The 14,778-nt window shown below is 39.4% G+C and overlaps 1 protein-coding gene across 1 annotated transcript in view; it reads left to right on the top strand.

The window, feature by feature from the left end:
• Window positions 1-14,778, top strand: part of ITGA1 (integrin subunit alpha 1) — a 121,077-nt gene that overhangs the window by 14,167 nt on the left and 92,132 nt on the right. The window lies entirely within an intron of this gene.

The raw sequence follows: 14,778 nt of genomic DNA, 5'->3' as shown, positions 1-14,778 counted from the left end.
AAAAAATTAGTTCATTTAAAAAAAATTAAGTGGTACTATATTTTTTTAGCCTTTTGTAATACATGAAAAGTACAAAGACAAAATACTGCAATTCCACACTTCTACACTATGTGCCTCTAAGTGTGACAACATGTACTGTATTGTCAAATACAGCTCTTCAAATAAATACAGCTAACCAATATATCAGTTTTTTGGAACAGTATAATTCTCAGAAGTGTGAGAACTTATTTTTGCAGTTCAGCAACACTTTATTTATAGTGATTTTGTTTCTCTGCAATATTTCTGTTTAAGTTTAGAATTGGAGTTCTGCAGTGAATGCCACTAGTTTACTGGAAGAAATATATATTTCCAGAAAATAAGACACCTGTAAATTTGTTCATAAACACTTTTGCAGTGGAATCAACCCCATAAACAATACATAAGTAACATGTAGAAAAATGCATCAGTTTCAGGAAAAAGTGTATGGAATCATCCTCCAAATAGATACAGGAATGCAGACCCCCTACATTTGGCAGAGTTCCATTGATGCTGATACCTTTGTAGTTAAAGGTATTTGACGAAGAGTTCTTTCCATATTGGCACATGTACTTGCAAAGTTAAGGCCTTAAACTTATATAAACCATATACAGGGATACTTCATCCACCACTAGAAGTCAGCAAGTGTTAAACAACACAGCAGTATTACACTACAGCTTAGGACAGGAAATGAGTACCTTTTCTAGCCAAAACTGCAATGGAAGTAGAGATTCCTGTGCTAGGATTGGGCCAGAACATGGAGGAACCCACCCTTAAACTTATGCCTTTGGGTTTTCAGCAATCACAAAGAGGACCTCAGTATTGCCTTTCTGAAAGAAGGATGAGAAGTATAGACTTATATTAACTCTATATAATATGGTTTATACCGTGGTTGCCTTATTGATCACCCCTCTCCCCAGATCAGCTGTGACACTTCTGAAGTATATAGAACTTAACATAGAAAGAGGAGTCAGCTCTAGCATACCTGCTTGTAGGATTGGCATGTTGTGACCTGGCCTATGTTTAACATTAAGCGTGTCAGTAGTCCTGTTTATTTTGAACCAGCAACCCCTGTTTCTGGACTGAATACACCACTACCTCGATATAACACGAATTCGGCTATAACACGGTAAAGCAGTACTCGGGGGGGGGGGGGGACTCAAATAAAATGCTATCAATTATAGACATATAAAGGTTATTTTACTAAACTTAAAACATATTTATAGAGCAGTATTACTCAGACCTCAGTGGTTCAGGAGCCAAATTAGCAATCAACATTACCCAAATGAGCCACAGTAGTGTGAATTTATTATATAATTTATATATCTATATCTATATATATGTAATACACACACATACTTACAGCAAAATGAGTAAGTATTATTTTATCAACTACAATTGGTTAATAACAGTAAAAGCATCCTAATTGGTTAATAACTTAGAATGGTTAATAATTAAATCACACCATGTTTTAATGTGTCTCCTGCAGCTCTTTGCAACACATATTAAAGATCGACTTGCAACTTGCAACTCTTGAGCCTCAGTCTGAACCCTCTAATTTGAAACGTCCATTTAAAAGGTAGACACTAAATCTGGACGCAGTGGTAGTGGACTCAGGGATTCAGTTCCTTTTATTACAGCAACATTGGTTAAATAGAAACCATGTAATGATATTAAGGATTATATTTTATTGTTGTATTCTTGGGTCTGATACCCTCCAAAAAACCTTAAGTACTAGGTTTGGAGCAAACAGAATAGTACCAACTCCACTTCTATTTTTAACTGTTGAAAATATAGATGAACAAATGAATTTTTTCTTCATAATTTGTTACTTAGCATATATTTGACATTTTGATCTGTTTACTTTGAACTATACATAATGAAAATGTAACCTACTTATAAAAAGTGAACCTATGCATGTAGGCTTTTAATATTCACTTTTGAATTAGCTCAGCTAGACTATTGTTTACATAACTAAAGTTTTTGTATTTCTAGCTATGCTTTCTTAAACAGAAAATGGCACCAGTTACCTCATTTTTAGAAGGAAAAATATATCAAGTGTCAAATAGCAAAAAGGTTTAGGCTACTGTTCATCTTATCCCCAATCTGTCATCTCCAAAGCATGGTCTGTTTCTTATACACAAGATCTCTGAAAGTAATTTTCAAAATAATGAAATTCTTGAAGAGGGCCAACAATTTATGGGAGTGCTTACTGAGAAATCTGAGTCCCTTATCAAAAACATAAGGGAAAGATTTAGAAAGATACAGTTTTCATACTTTTGAGGTAGATTCAAACAAACATGAATTTGGAAGATCATTTTTATATAAAGATCTCTAAAGATAGTGAAACATTTTATTGTGTAATAAAATGAATATTTTGAGGTGTGCAATTTAGATAATAGTGAGTTTTTTCTGAGCGGGAATGACTTCAGTATAATTGGTTCCACAGCACCTGTAATTCTCTGATTACCTCCCCAGCTTGTTGGAGAAGATTGTCAGATTCAAATTTTGTGTAGAAAAGTAACTTTATTAAAACCTATAGAACTGTTAACATGGAAATCCTGATTAAGGAAATCTTTATTCAGTGAGGACTGAAGTAAAGAAAATGCCAAACAGTTTAGGTCTTCCAAGTACTATATTACATTCTAAATTCAAGCTCCAGATTGAGACTTTTGTTTTCCCAGCAATGGAAGGAATAAACACAGGCTGGAGAGCTTCTAGTCTGACACTTGCATAAAGAATTGCTCAATGAATAATGTTTAATGCTGCCAAATTTTTTGTTTTTGACTTATTTGGTGTGCAGTGGCTCTGATTTTAAGATAATGACCACTTGTATTGCATGAACTAGAAAAGGAATGAAAATCTCTTAACTCAAAGCTAACCAGTAGTGCAAGCTCTTTCACTATCACGAAGTCAAGTTGTTTTGTAGTGTCTTAATGTAAAACAGAGTGTTAAGAAAAAAATGTTAAATTCTTTCCTCATTGTGCCATTGTTCAAAAATTATTGCCCTTCCCCATCGCAGCTGAGGACTGTAGAAGGTGTGGGAGAGGAGTGAATATTGCTTCGAGCGGCATTAGTGCCTGAGTTGATCTCCCTAGCACTGCCAGCTTCTGGCTGATCCCAACTGTCAAATTTAGTTCTGAACAAATATTGGCCCCTGATTTTTTGCCATTCACTTTGGAAAGTCTGAATTCTGCACAAAATGTAGCTGCTGCCATAAAGCTCAAATAAATTAATCACACAGTATAGAAATGCTTAAAAGTTTGTGTGCTGGAAAAATGTTCAACTGACTTTTTACTGGAAGAACTTCAAAGCAAATAAAATATATATTGCTGCAAGAATATGTAACATCTTCACATGAAAGACAAATTTAATTAAGTCTTTCAGTGAAGCATTAACCTTCAGAAAGCTGGCACTTCCATTTGCCAGCCAAAAGAATGCTTAGGAGGAAGGTTATGTCTTTTTTTTTTTTTTTTTTCTTTTTTTATGTATTTCTGCAGGCCCCAAATGTTCAACTTTTGTGTGTAGAAAATACCTGATTTGTAAGGTGTTAAACACTAATTCCTTTTTCTTTCTTGTGTGCCTTGGGGGGAAAATTGGCAGCCTGCCAAAATCACAGAATGCTCTTGACCAGGCTAACACTATCATATTAGTAGGCAATACTGCTGAACACCTGTAAGCTGCCACAGCAGCTTTTGGCAGGAGGAGAGGGGTGTAGGAAGGGGTACCACATGGAGCAGGAGTTCCTCAAACTCCCAAGATAGAGAAATCCAAGCTGGGCTCCCATATTATATGGACCCAGCAGCCCATTATCTCTTGTGAGATAGTTCCACGTGGGACAGAAGGTCCCACCTCCTAGGGTGTGTGGGGGAGAGAGAGAGAGAGAGCGAGCCAGCTACGTTCTGGACATAGCACATAGTTCCCATCCTCTATCTCGGATAACAGCCTGCTGCCAGCTAATGTGATTAGTCCTGTAGTTTAAGTGGTAGATGTCTGAGCTGTAGTGTTGAAGGTTCATGTTTCAAACTCTGATGATTATTCACTATGGGGAGGTTGTTACAGTTATACAGAAATGGTTTTTAGTTTTGCATACCAAAAAAACTAGGAAATTACATACAAAAATCTGTGTTAATATTATTTTTCAAGCATTCTGAAGTATCCATTTCCCTTCTGCACGTGTATTTTGATAATGCAGTTAGAGACTATCACATACTATTTTTTTTTTTTTCACAAAATACATATTTCATTCAATGCACAAGTTGGATGCAGAGAGGGGATGAATTAAAGTTGCACAGACAATTGTAAATCTGGCATTTCCTAACTTTTGAGTGTCTGACTTTGCAACCTAGATAGATAACCTGTAACAGTTAGAATATATAATTTAGAACATATGGAGCCTTTCACTTCTAGAACATAAGCAAAAATTCAGCTCAGGAGCATGGTTACTGAGAGCCATGACTGGGGCCCTACCAAATTAATGGTCCATTTTGGTCAATTTCAGGTAACAGCATACCATAAAATTGTAAATTTCATGATTTCATCTATTTAAATCTGAAATTTCATGGTGGTGTAATTGTAGGGGGTCCTGATCCAAAAAGGAGTTGGGTGGGAGGTGTCACAAGGTTATTGAGGGGGAGGAGAAGATCTTTTAACACAGATTTTTATATGTAATTTCCTTTTGTATGCAAAAGTAAAAACCATTTATGTAGAACTGTAACAACCTCCCCATAATGCATGATCATCAGGGTTTGAAACATGTACCTTCAACACTGCAGTACAGACAGCTATCCTGACTTCTGCGCTGCTGCTGGCAGAGGCGCTGCCTTCAGAGCTGGGCAGCTGGAGAGCAGTGGCTACTGGCCAGGAGCCCAAAGGCAGAGCCACGGCCAGCAGCAGCACAGACGTAAGGATGGCCTGGTATGGTATTGCCACCCTTACTTCTGCACTGCTGACTGCAGAGCTGGGCTCTCAGTCAGCAGCCGCTACTCTCCAGCCGCCCAGCTCTGAAGGTAGCAGCGCAGAAGTAATAGTGGCATGATATGGTATTGCTACCCCTTACTTCTGCACTACTGCTGGTGGAGCGCTGCCTTCAGAGCTGGGTGCCCAGCCAACAGCTGTCACTCTCTGGCTGCCCAGCTCTGAAGTAAGGGTGGCAATACTGTGACCCTCCTGCATCTCCCTTTTGGGTCAGGATCCCCAAATTAAGAAACTCTGGTCTCCTCCATGAAATCTGTATAGTATAGGGTAAAAGCACACAAAAGACCAAATTTTTGGTCTGTGACACGTTTTTCATGGCTGTGAATTTGGTAGGGCCCTAGCCATGACTATTTTGGAGGCTGAGTAGCCTTATATGAAATAAATTGGTTGTCTCGATTTAGTTCTTAGTGGGCATTTGTTTACATCACATTAGGACCCCAACAAGGGCATTGAATGGACAGGGACCATTTTTCACCCCTATAGCTGGTCCTTCCAGACTGGGAATGAGGCACACTAGCAGAGTTGGGTGAAGATGCTTACACTTCTGCTACTTATTCTGCATCTGTTGTGGGAATTAACAATATTTCCATCTCTAGTACCTTTCTAGAGGCCAGCTGAAGCCTCCCACAGAATTCCGTCGACCTACCACTCTCTTCACCAGGGTGTTAGTCTGCTATAGCTATGTCTCTCCAGGGTGTGGATTTTTCACACCCCTGAGAGAGGTAAATGTTAATTCCTAGTGTAGACCAGAGTCAGTATTTAGTATCTAGTTTGGCCTAACAATTTAATACCCTGGGCACTATAGAATTGCCTTGTTAAAATTAAATTATGTGTAGCCACTATGATTTCTAAAGAATGATGCTTATACCAGAAATGTGTGGATTGAAATGGATGGATTTGAATTACAAAAAACAGTTTCTGCTCCATGGAATGTGGGCCCTCTGAATCCAGTTCCACTGGTCATGATAATCAGTACAGTAAAGTAAACAATTATTTCTGTTCTTACTAATAGTTCTTATTAATTAGCCAACCACTATTACAGGTCAAGCCATCTTGTTTAAAGTAACTCAATGATCATTACGTAATAATTGGCCCTTTTACAGGACTTTTCACCAGAAGATTTTTAAGTGGTTTACAAACATTTGTGAGGGAACTTGAACTTGGTTGCTCTACTTTTAATCTCCTTTCCCAGGAGTTATAAGTGCTGGTTGTGGAAGCTCATAGCTTATGCAGTCCTTCCCTTCCCCCCACCAAGTAGGAGTTCTAGAATGTTAAATTAAATTGGAAATGTTGCAATATGTAAGAAAATACCTTAAATACACCAGGATAAATAGATTTTTAACTATAAACTCCTAAACTTGACAAAACTAAGATCCAAATTCTCTGCTACACCCAGTCTCTGTGCAGTACAGCAAGGGTAAGGTCACAAAGGAGCAAACACAACTTCCTGATTTTTGTGTTTCTTCTCCATTCACCGCAACATAGTTTAGAACAGCCTGGGGTCTGCCCTAAACAATGGCAGCTGTTAACATCCTCCAAGGAGCTGTCAGCTAGCTAAGACTAGTTGAAATACAATAAGCTTCTGGCACACCCTGTAAGCTGAGGCTGGAAGGAAAGGGTAACTGGCCAGTTTCCAGCCCCTTTGTACTGCTGGAGCTATAAAGTTGAGAGCCTATTGATGTAAGAGAATATGATAAAACTATAAAGTGAAAGTGTTTATTTACAAGAGTTCATTTCCCTGTACATGTTGGTAGCACTCAATTCTCTCAGACAATTATAGCTTTTTTAAAGAGGTGTTGAGCACTTGCAGCTCCTATTGGCTTCTGAAGATGAGACCAGTGACGAGCATTGCCAAAAATGGAGTAATCTACGTGAACCTGGCAACATTCTGCTCACCCAGGACAAGCAGTGTCTAAAATAGTGAATAAAATGCAAGTTTTTTTCCTAACTAGTAAATTTTCAAGTTATCTTTACAAGGCTGATCTAGATGTTCACGGGGAAGAGCAGCAGCATCTTCACTAAATTCTTGTTCTGTTAGGATACTAACATTCCTATACACGCTGGAGTCCTAAATGTACCATGGGTGGGAAACGTAAAGTATCAGTAGCAATTATCCATGTATAAAAGCTGTTTTTTAGGACTAAATGTGAAAAACTAGATTTCTCCCTCAGGATTCAAATGTCAAAATTAAGGTTTTAAACTTGAAAAAAAAATCAGCTTAAATAAATCCTCTGCATGGCTGGTGCCAAACTACCCTTTGTTTTTTATTAGACAGTGGAACAACATTCACAGTAAAAAAGCCAGAGCTTAAATTAAATTAAATTAAATTTAAATTTTCAGGACTGTCAGCTAGCTCGCAGATGAAATGTCCTTCCATGACTACTGAGCATCAAACTCCACTGCTACAACACAAACGGCGCTTAAAGCTCCTGCTGCTTGCCAGATCCTCCACCTCCATGCAGTCTGTGGGCATAGATGTTATGGAAGCCATATATTATACATACAACTGAAGATGCACATTCACTGCTTCAAGTTGAAAATCTCTTGAAATTATTTTAGCTCTTTGGAGAAATGATCAATTTTTACATCAAAATCTAAAAACCTCATCATTTTTAATTCTAAAATGAATGTGATTTTTAGTCTGAACACCTTCCTAAAGTGTTAATGATTTTTTTCACTTAAGATTTTTTTGAACTAGTTCAACTGATGAACTGCAGTCTGCAATGGCAATAGCAGGTACATGTCTCTTGAGTATAATGCACTCCAAATAAAGCACACAAAAGAGAATTTTCAGATATAGCCACAGCATCATAATATTTTTGCACTTACTTCAGCTAACTAAGAGATCCAACTGATAAATTAAGTTCTCAGGGGCTTCATGTGGATTTGTGATGCTCCATGGAGGACTTAAATCCTAGACCAATTAGTGAATCCATTCACAGGAGGTTATCTTTCATCTGACCCCTATATATAACATGGATAATATTCCTCTTATAAGTAACTGACAGGTACTAATATGCAGTACAGTGAGTTTGTAACAGTCTTTGTTTTATCTGTTACAAACCACAATAGAAGTGAATATGCTTATACAAAATGTGAGAGAGGGTAGTAGCAAGTTGTGGCGTGCCTCAATTGAATTGGCAGTTGTCCATCAGTTTAAAAATATATATCTCAAAACAGATATATCTCAATGAATGAAATAATATCATTCAGAAACATTATAGTGTAAACCATTCTTCATAGAGAACTTGATATATGAAAACATCTGTCACTAATGCACTTCTATTTCTGTCTATGACAAACTCAACATATCAACCTAATTACTACCAAAAGATGACACATTTAAACATGTATCTTCTAAAGATGTGCAGTGTTTTGACAGAGCAGAACAGACTATTCTATGTTGGAATTTAGCATCTAGATAATTGGGGATGAGGAGATGTTTCCATTTGACCTCCATTTACAAGAAGTACAGGCTCTCTTTCTTAAAGAACTGGGGCTCCTCCCTGGCAAAATTCCAACAGTGGAACTAATTGAATATTGCTTTCTTTCCCTGTACTGCTTATAGTAATCACTAAAAATCCATATGCTTCTTGCAGCTGTGACTGCTAGTTATATGTTAAGAATTTTTTTTAAATGACATCTCAAACAATATTACTTAGCAAGTTGATTTCTGTGAAGAATTAGCACACTAAACGTAACAGACGGTAGCAACACTTACACTGATGCTTTCATGTTAACCTATATTCGATTTCCACTACCATAATTACATATTTTCTTCTGTCTTATTGGCTATTTAACATTTAACATCATCTAACTAACGTCTATGTAAGTATCTTTCCAATAACTACTAATATAGCAAGACACTTCCAAGACATTCACATTGTGTCTAAGAACATAACATGTAGGATCAAACCAATAGTCTATCTAGTCCAATATCTTGTCTTCTGACAGTGGCCAATACCAGATGCTTCAGAGGGAAAAAAACAGAATGGGACAATTATCCAGTGATCCATCCCTTGTCGTCCAGTTCCAGCATCTGGCAGTCCAAGGCTTAGGGACATCCAGAGCATAGAGTTGCATCCCTGACCATCTTGGCTAATAGCCATTGATGGACCTATTCTCCATGAACTTATCTAATTATTTTTTGAATGCAGTCATACATTTGGGCTTCACAAGATCCCCTGGCAATGAGTTACACAGGCTAATAGTTCATTGTGTGAAGTACTTCCACTGGCATGAGCGGCGGATATCATAGGCATGGGAAGGCTTTGACGTGTCTCTGCCCATGCTCCACCACAGACCCCATTCTGCCTGCTGTTCCCTTTGTGCCTGCTTGGGCAGGCAGGCTGAGAGCTGCGGTGTACCCCTGGGGCCATGTAACGCTGCCCGTCCTCCCGGTGCTGGGGCCACGCCGCCTGCCCAGCGCTGGGGCTGGGGGGTTGTCCGGCCATCCCGCCTGTTCGGGGCTGAGGGCGCTCTGGCTGCACTGCCTGCCCAGCGCTGGGGCTGGCAGTTCCACCAGGGGGGCGTCTTCAGGGGGGCCTGGCCAGGCGGGGTTCAGGCCTGGCAGTGTGGCCCGGGGAGGCTGCGGCCGCGCTGCCCTGCACTCCGGGGCCAGGGGTGCTGGGGGCGCTAGCTGGGACAGGGGACAGAGGCCACAGTCGGGGCTGGGCTCTGGTGGGCTCGGACTCAGGTGGAAGGGGTGGGGTTGGGGGGCTAGCCTCCCCAAGCCCGGGGTTCACCCACTGCCCATATCCATTGGTTTATTTTAAACCTGCTGCCTATTAATTTAATTGGGCTACCCCTGATTCTAGTATTATGTGAAGGGGTAAATAACACTTCCTTATTCACTTTCCCCACACCATTCATGATTTTATAGACCTTGATCACGTCTCCCCTTAGTCGTCTCTTTTCTAAGCTGAACAGTCCCAGTCTTTTAATCTCTCCTCATATCAAAGCTGTTCCATACGCCTAATCATTTTTGTTGCCCTTCTCTGTACTTTTTCCAATTCTGGCATTATGATATTTTCTGTCTTATGTAACCCTTTCCTAATGGATCCTACCATTCTGTTAGCTTTTTTGACTGCCACTGCACATTGAGCAGGTGTTTTCAGAGAACTATCTATGATGACTCCCAGATCTCTTTCTTGAATGATAACAGCAAATTTAGACCCCATCATTTTGTAGGTATGGTTGGGATTATGTTTTCCAATGTGCATTTTTTTGCATATATCGATACTGAATATCATCTGTTATTTTGTTGCAGTCACCCCGTTTTGTGAGATCCCTTTGTAACTCTTTGCAATCTGCTTTGGATTTAACTCTTTTGAGTAATTTTGTTTTGTCTGCAAACTTTGCCACCTCACTGTTTACCCCTTTTTCCAGATCTTTTATGAATATGTTGAACAGCACAGGTCCCAGTACAGATTCTTTGGGGAACCTTCTATTTACACTTTCCACTATGAAAACTGACCGTTGATTCCTACACTTTGTTTCCTATCTTTTAGCCAGTTACTGATCCATGAGAGGACCTTCCTTCTTATCCTATGGTTGCTTACTTTGCTTAAGAGCCTTTGGTGAGGAAACTTTTCAAAGGCTTTCTGAAAGTCCAAGTACACTATATCCACTGGATCACCGTTATCCAGATCTTTTGTTGACCCCCTCAAAGAATTCTTATAGGTTGATGAGGCATGATTTCCCTAAAAACATTTGTTAACACCAAAACATATTTATAACATTTTACAATGTGACCTGGTGTTATGTCCTAACTTATCTCTAATTTGCCTCTAAATTATCTCACTTCACTCATATTTTACTGGGCCTTCTTATTATCAAGCCCAAATTTAGCCCCCAAAACCTATTCTCGGCTTCCATTTTAGCACATTTGAGAGTTAGTTGACATTATTTATTTATTTATTTATTTTGCTAAAAGTATAGAGATTTCTCAAGTCCTGATGAACTAAATATTATGAATAAAAAAAAAATTGAAGGTCATTTTAATATTTTTACATGGGGTCAACACAAAGGTTCTCTTTGACTTTAATGGACATTGGATCAGGAATATAAACAGTTACTGAACATTGTTCTATCTTCCAAATGAAAAACTTAATGTATTATTAGAGTTCCCCATTTATTTTTCCTGCAAAAAACATGAATAGGGCTTTTGTGCTAAGAAATTCCAAGAGTGGAGTATGCGTTCCCATCAGACTCTGAAACTTTTTCTTTGCCCATTTCCCTGTTTGCATTACAATTGGGTTTTCTATTACATAATTATACAACATATCTGCCATAAGAGAAATTAATGTCACGTCGTAACGAAAGTTAGATGCCTGAAGTCCCGATCCCTGTTCTTACTGATTCCATGGCACAATATTGAGCCTTATATTGATAACAATTTTTCATATCACTGAGGTATTAATATTTCATACATGTAGAGCCTTAAGATGAACAATGCGTATCCTACATAAGATTACTGGGGCTTTCATGGCTGCATACATTTTTGCTGTACCATAGCAAATTACAAGTCTGTCCTTAAACATTCTGTTCCAAGGTCAGTTCTAAAAGCTAGTTGCAATAGGATGTGCAACTGACTTGGAGTCGAGACTAATTCAGTCCTTTGCTCCCTAGGCTAGCTGCGCTTGGGAGGATCACATAAGGATGGTTGCTATTCCTTTTGGAGGATTTTGTCTTTTCCTTCAGCCTGTACTGAGTCAGAATGAGGCCTGAATGTCTATATGTTCAGCCTATGGCATGGCAGACACAAGGGTTCGTGGCTATTGAGGATCAAAGAAGTGAGAAAAGTAGCTATTTTCAGAAAAGGTTTATGCTGAAGTTCCATTCCTCAAATTACTTCTACTCTATCTGCCTCTAGCCAGCCAAGCTTTGTGGAGATCTTCTCAGAGAGGGAGAAATCCACAGGGAAGCTGTTTGGGAAGATAAATAATGGTGTAGCCTGGACTAGCTATGAACAAGCCAAGAGGGCAAAAACAGTTCTTGGGCATTTCTAGTGAGATGCGAACAATATTTTTTAGGTAGCCCTCAGTTTTGACAACTGGACTCCGATGCTTATATTTCATAGAATACAGGAAGAGAGGAGTTATATTTTCTTTTTCCACTCTAGAGATCACTAGATGAGTGTAACGGGGTCCCCGGGGTGCAACTTGGACCATGGGACCACTGAGCCCTCCAAACCTACCGGCCTGGGCTATCCCTCACACTGTGATGCTAGTGTCAAGCTACAAGTCTCTGACAGACGCACTACTTACACAGCCATCCACAGGCAGGGACACACCTAACTGAGTTACCTTCTTCCAGCAGCTACAAAGATTCTTGCTGTGACGGGTCAGGCAGTCCCCATTGGTCAAACAGTCTCCATTGCATATGTGCTTTCTCTAAGGAGCCTCTGGGATAGTGGATTCTTTTTTGATGGGTCATCAATGCCAATCTGGCCAGTGCTCCTTTGTCCTTACAGAAAGTCTGGTTGTAGGTGTTTCCCCACCTCGCAACATATTTTAATAGCACATATAGCAGTACTTCATAACTTCACATACAATGACCATACGTACAATGCTTCAGAATATTAATGTTCAACAAATCAAGACTTTTAAAATGATACCTCACAAGGCATACTTTGTACAAAACATATCATAATTATATGACAATGGTGAATATGGGGGTTCCAGGGTGCTACTTTGTCACAATGAGTAATTGTAGAGTGCAATAGCATTGACTGATGTAGAGCAGTTAGTGCCATAACTTCATATTCCTGGTCAATTAAAATGTGATGGAAATTTTTTATAGCTCACAGCACAGTCCCAATGCATCCAGCCTCATCACTACATTAAGTTGACTGCTGTGTCTAGCAATTTTTCCTGCATTATTGTCAGAGTATTTTTATTGCATTTTTAGAAGATAAAATGCTAAGCTAAACAGCTGACAAGGAAAAATAACATATATGCAAAATAACATTTTCAACAAGAAACCTAAAATACACAGATACAGACATTATGAGCTTTTCAATGCGTCTGAACACTGATGGATGGAAAACTGCTCTGTTTCACCTGAAAGAGTGACCACCTTGATAAGTCATAGCTTCAGTCGGGTTAAGATTTAGGTTTCTTCTAGGGCTTGATCCTGTACTTACAAGTAAAATTGGGATTTTTTTCTGTGTGTTGGGTATAAAGCCATGCATCAAGGAGGAAGGTGAGGAGAGAGATGAACAGTCACTTATATGCTTATGATTTAATTACAGAAACAAATCCTTCTCTTGGTGAAGACTAGGCACCACACACATTGTTTAAGGCCCCACTTCTGCAAACATTTATGCACAGGAGTAGACCTACTGATGTATTCCTAAAAGATTGCACATATTTGTGTTACGAGCTTTGACTTCAATATTGTAGAACTTCTCCGATACTAGGACATATGTTCTTCACTGGTTGATTATTTACAACAGAAAGCAGCAGAGTGATACTAATCAAGGATATTATAGCACAGCATTTCTCAAACTGGGGTAACCCCTGGGGGTCCACAAGGGTACTCCAGGGAGTCCGCGGGCCCCACTGATCAACTCCTCCCCCTCCCTCCCTCAGCTCCTCCCCCTCCCTCCCAGCACCTCCTGTTCAGCAGCATGCAGGAGGCACTGGGAGGGAGGGGGAGGAGCGAGGATGGTGTGTGCTCGGGGGAGGGTGTGGAAAGAGGCAGGGAAGAGGAGGGGCAGGGGTGGAACGAGGGTGGGAAGAGGTGGGGCCTTGGGGGAAGGGGTAGAATGTGGGCGGGGCCTGGGGCTGAGCAGGGGCTTGGGAGTCTGCGAAAAAAATTAAATTAAAATGCGGGGCCTCGGATTGCTAAAGTTTGAGAACCGCTGTAGCAGATTTAACCCTGGTGGTAAATTTAAGAAGGTAATGAATGATGTTGTCTCACTAACTTACGTCTGTCAGGTATAGCAAGATACCAGCTAAAATCTTCAGCGTGAAGCAGAGGAACAATGTTGAAAAACCTTTCTATAGGGAGGACTGATGTGAGTGGATGAATAACAGTTAGAAAATGAACTACAGTATTTCTGGGAGCTCAGTGTGATAGCAAAAAACTGCAATGCTAATGTAAGAGCTAAAAATATTTCTTTGCTTCCTCCTGTTCAAGTTCATATTTTAGAAATCTGTTCTTAAAAAAATATTATATTTAAAATGAAATCACTTGATGTGATTAATAATACATAGGAACATTGAAGCATGGTAGAAAAAAATAAGACTGGATACTCAAATGCTACTTGTAGTACTTCAAAGAAATTCTCAGGCTCTTATCAGACATATGTCTTTGTATTTAGGGTAATATTAATATTATGATATTGTGTAGAGATGTGTAAAGGCATGTGTTTTTAATTTGGGATAAGAAGCCAGCTTACAAGAAGGGGCATTTGGTGAAAAAATGCCATGGAAGAAGTAATACATGCCCAGGGCTCGGTAAAAGTGTAGTGTAAGTGTTTATTTCTAGGGACAACATAGCTGACAGAAAGTGCTAGATTAGAAAATGCAGCAAAATGCAAAGCATATAGTGTTCACTTAAACTTAACCTTTTGCATGAAATAATTTTCTGTATCATCACTGCTTGTTTTTTTTAAAGGTTTCAATATTTCTTCATAACAAATTATAGCCTAAATAATTTTTAAAGATATTCTAATGCAGGGGTCCCCAACACAGTGCCCGCGGGCACAATGGCACCTGCTGGGACATCTAAGTGTGCCCGCGTACTGGCCGGTGGACGACCATCTGCTGAAATGCCGCT

This window comes from Malaclemys terrapin, chromosome 6 (genome assembly GCF_027887155.1).
Source record: "Malaclemys terrapin pileata isolate rMalTer1 chromosome 6, rMalTer1.hap1, whole genome shotgun sequence".
Lineage (NCBI taxonomy): Eukaryota > Metazoa > Chordata > Testudines > Emydidae > Malaclemys > Malaclemys terrapin.
This window is presented reverse-complemented; position numbering and strand designations above follow the sequence as displayed.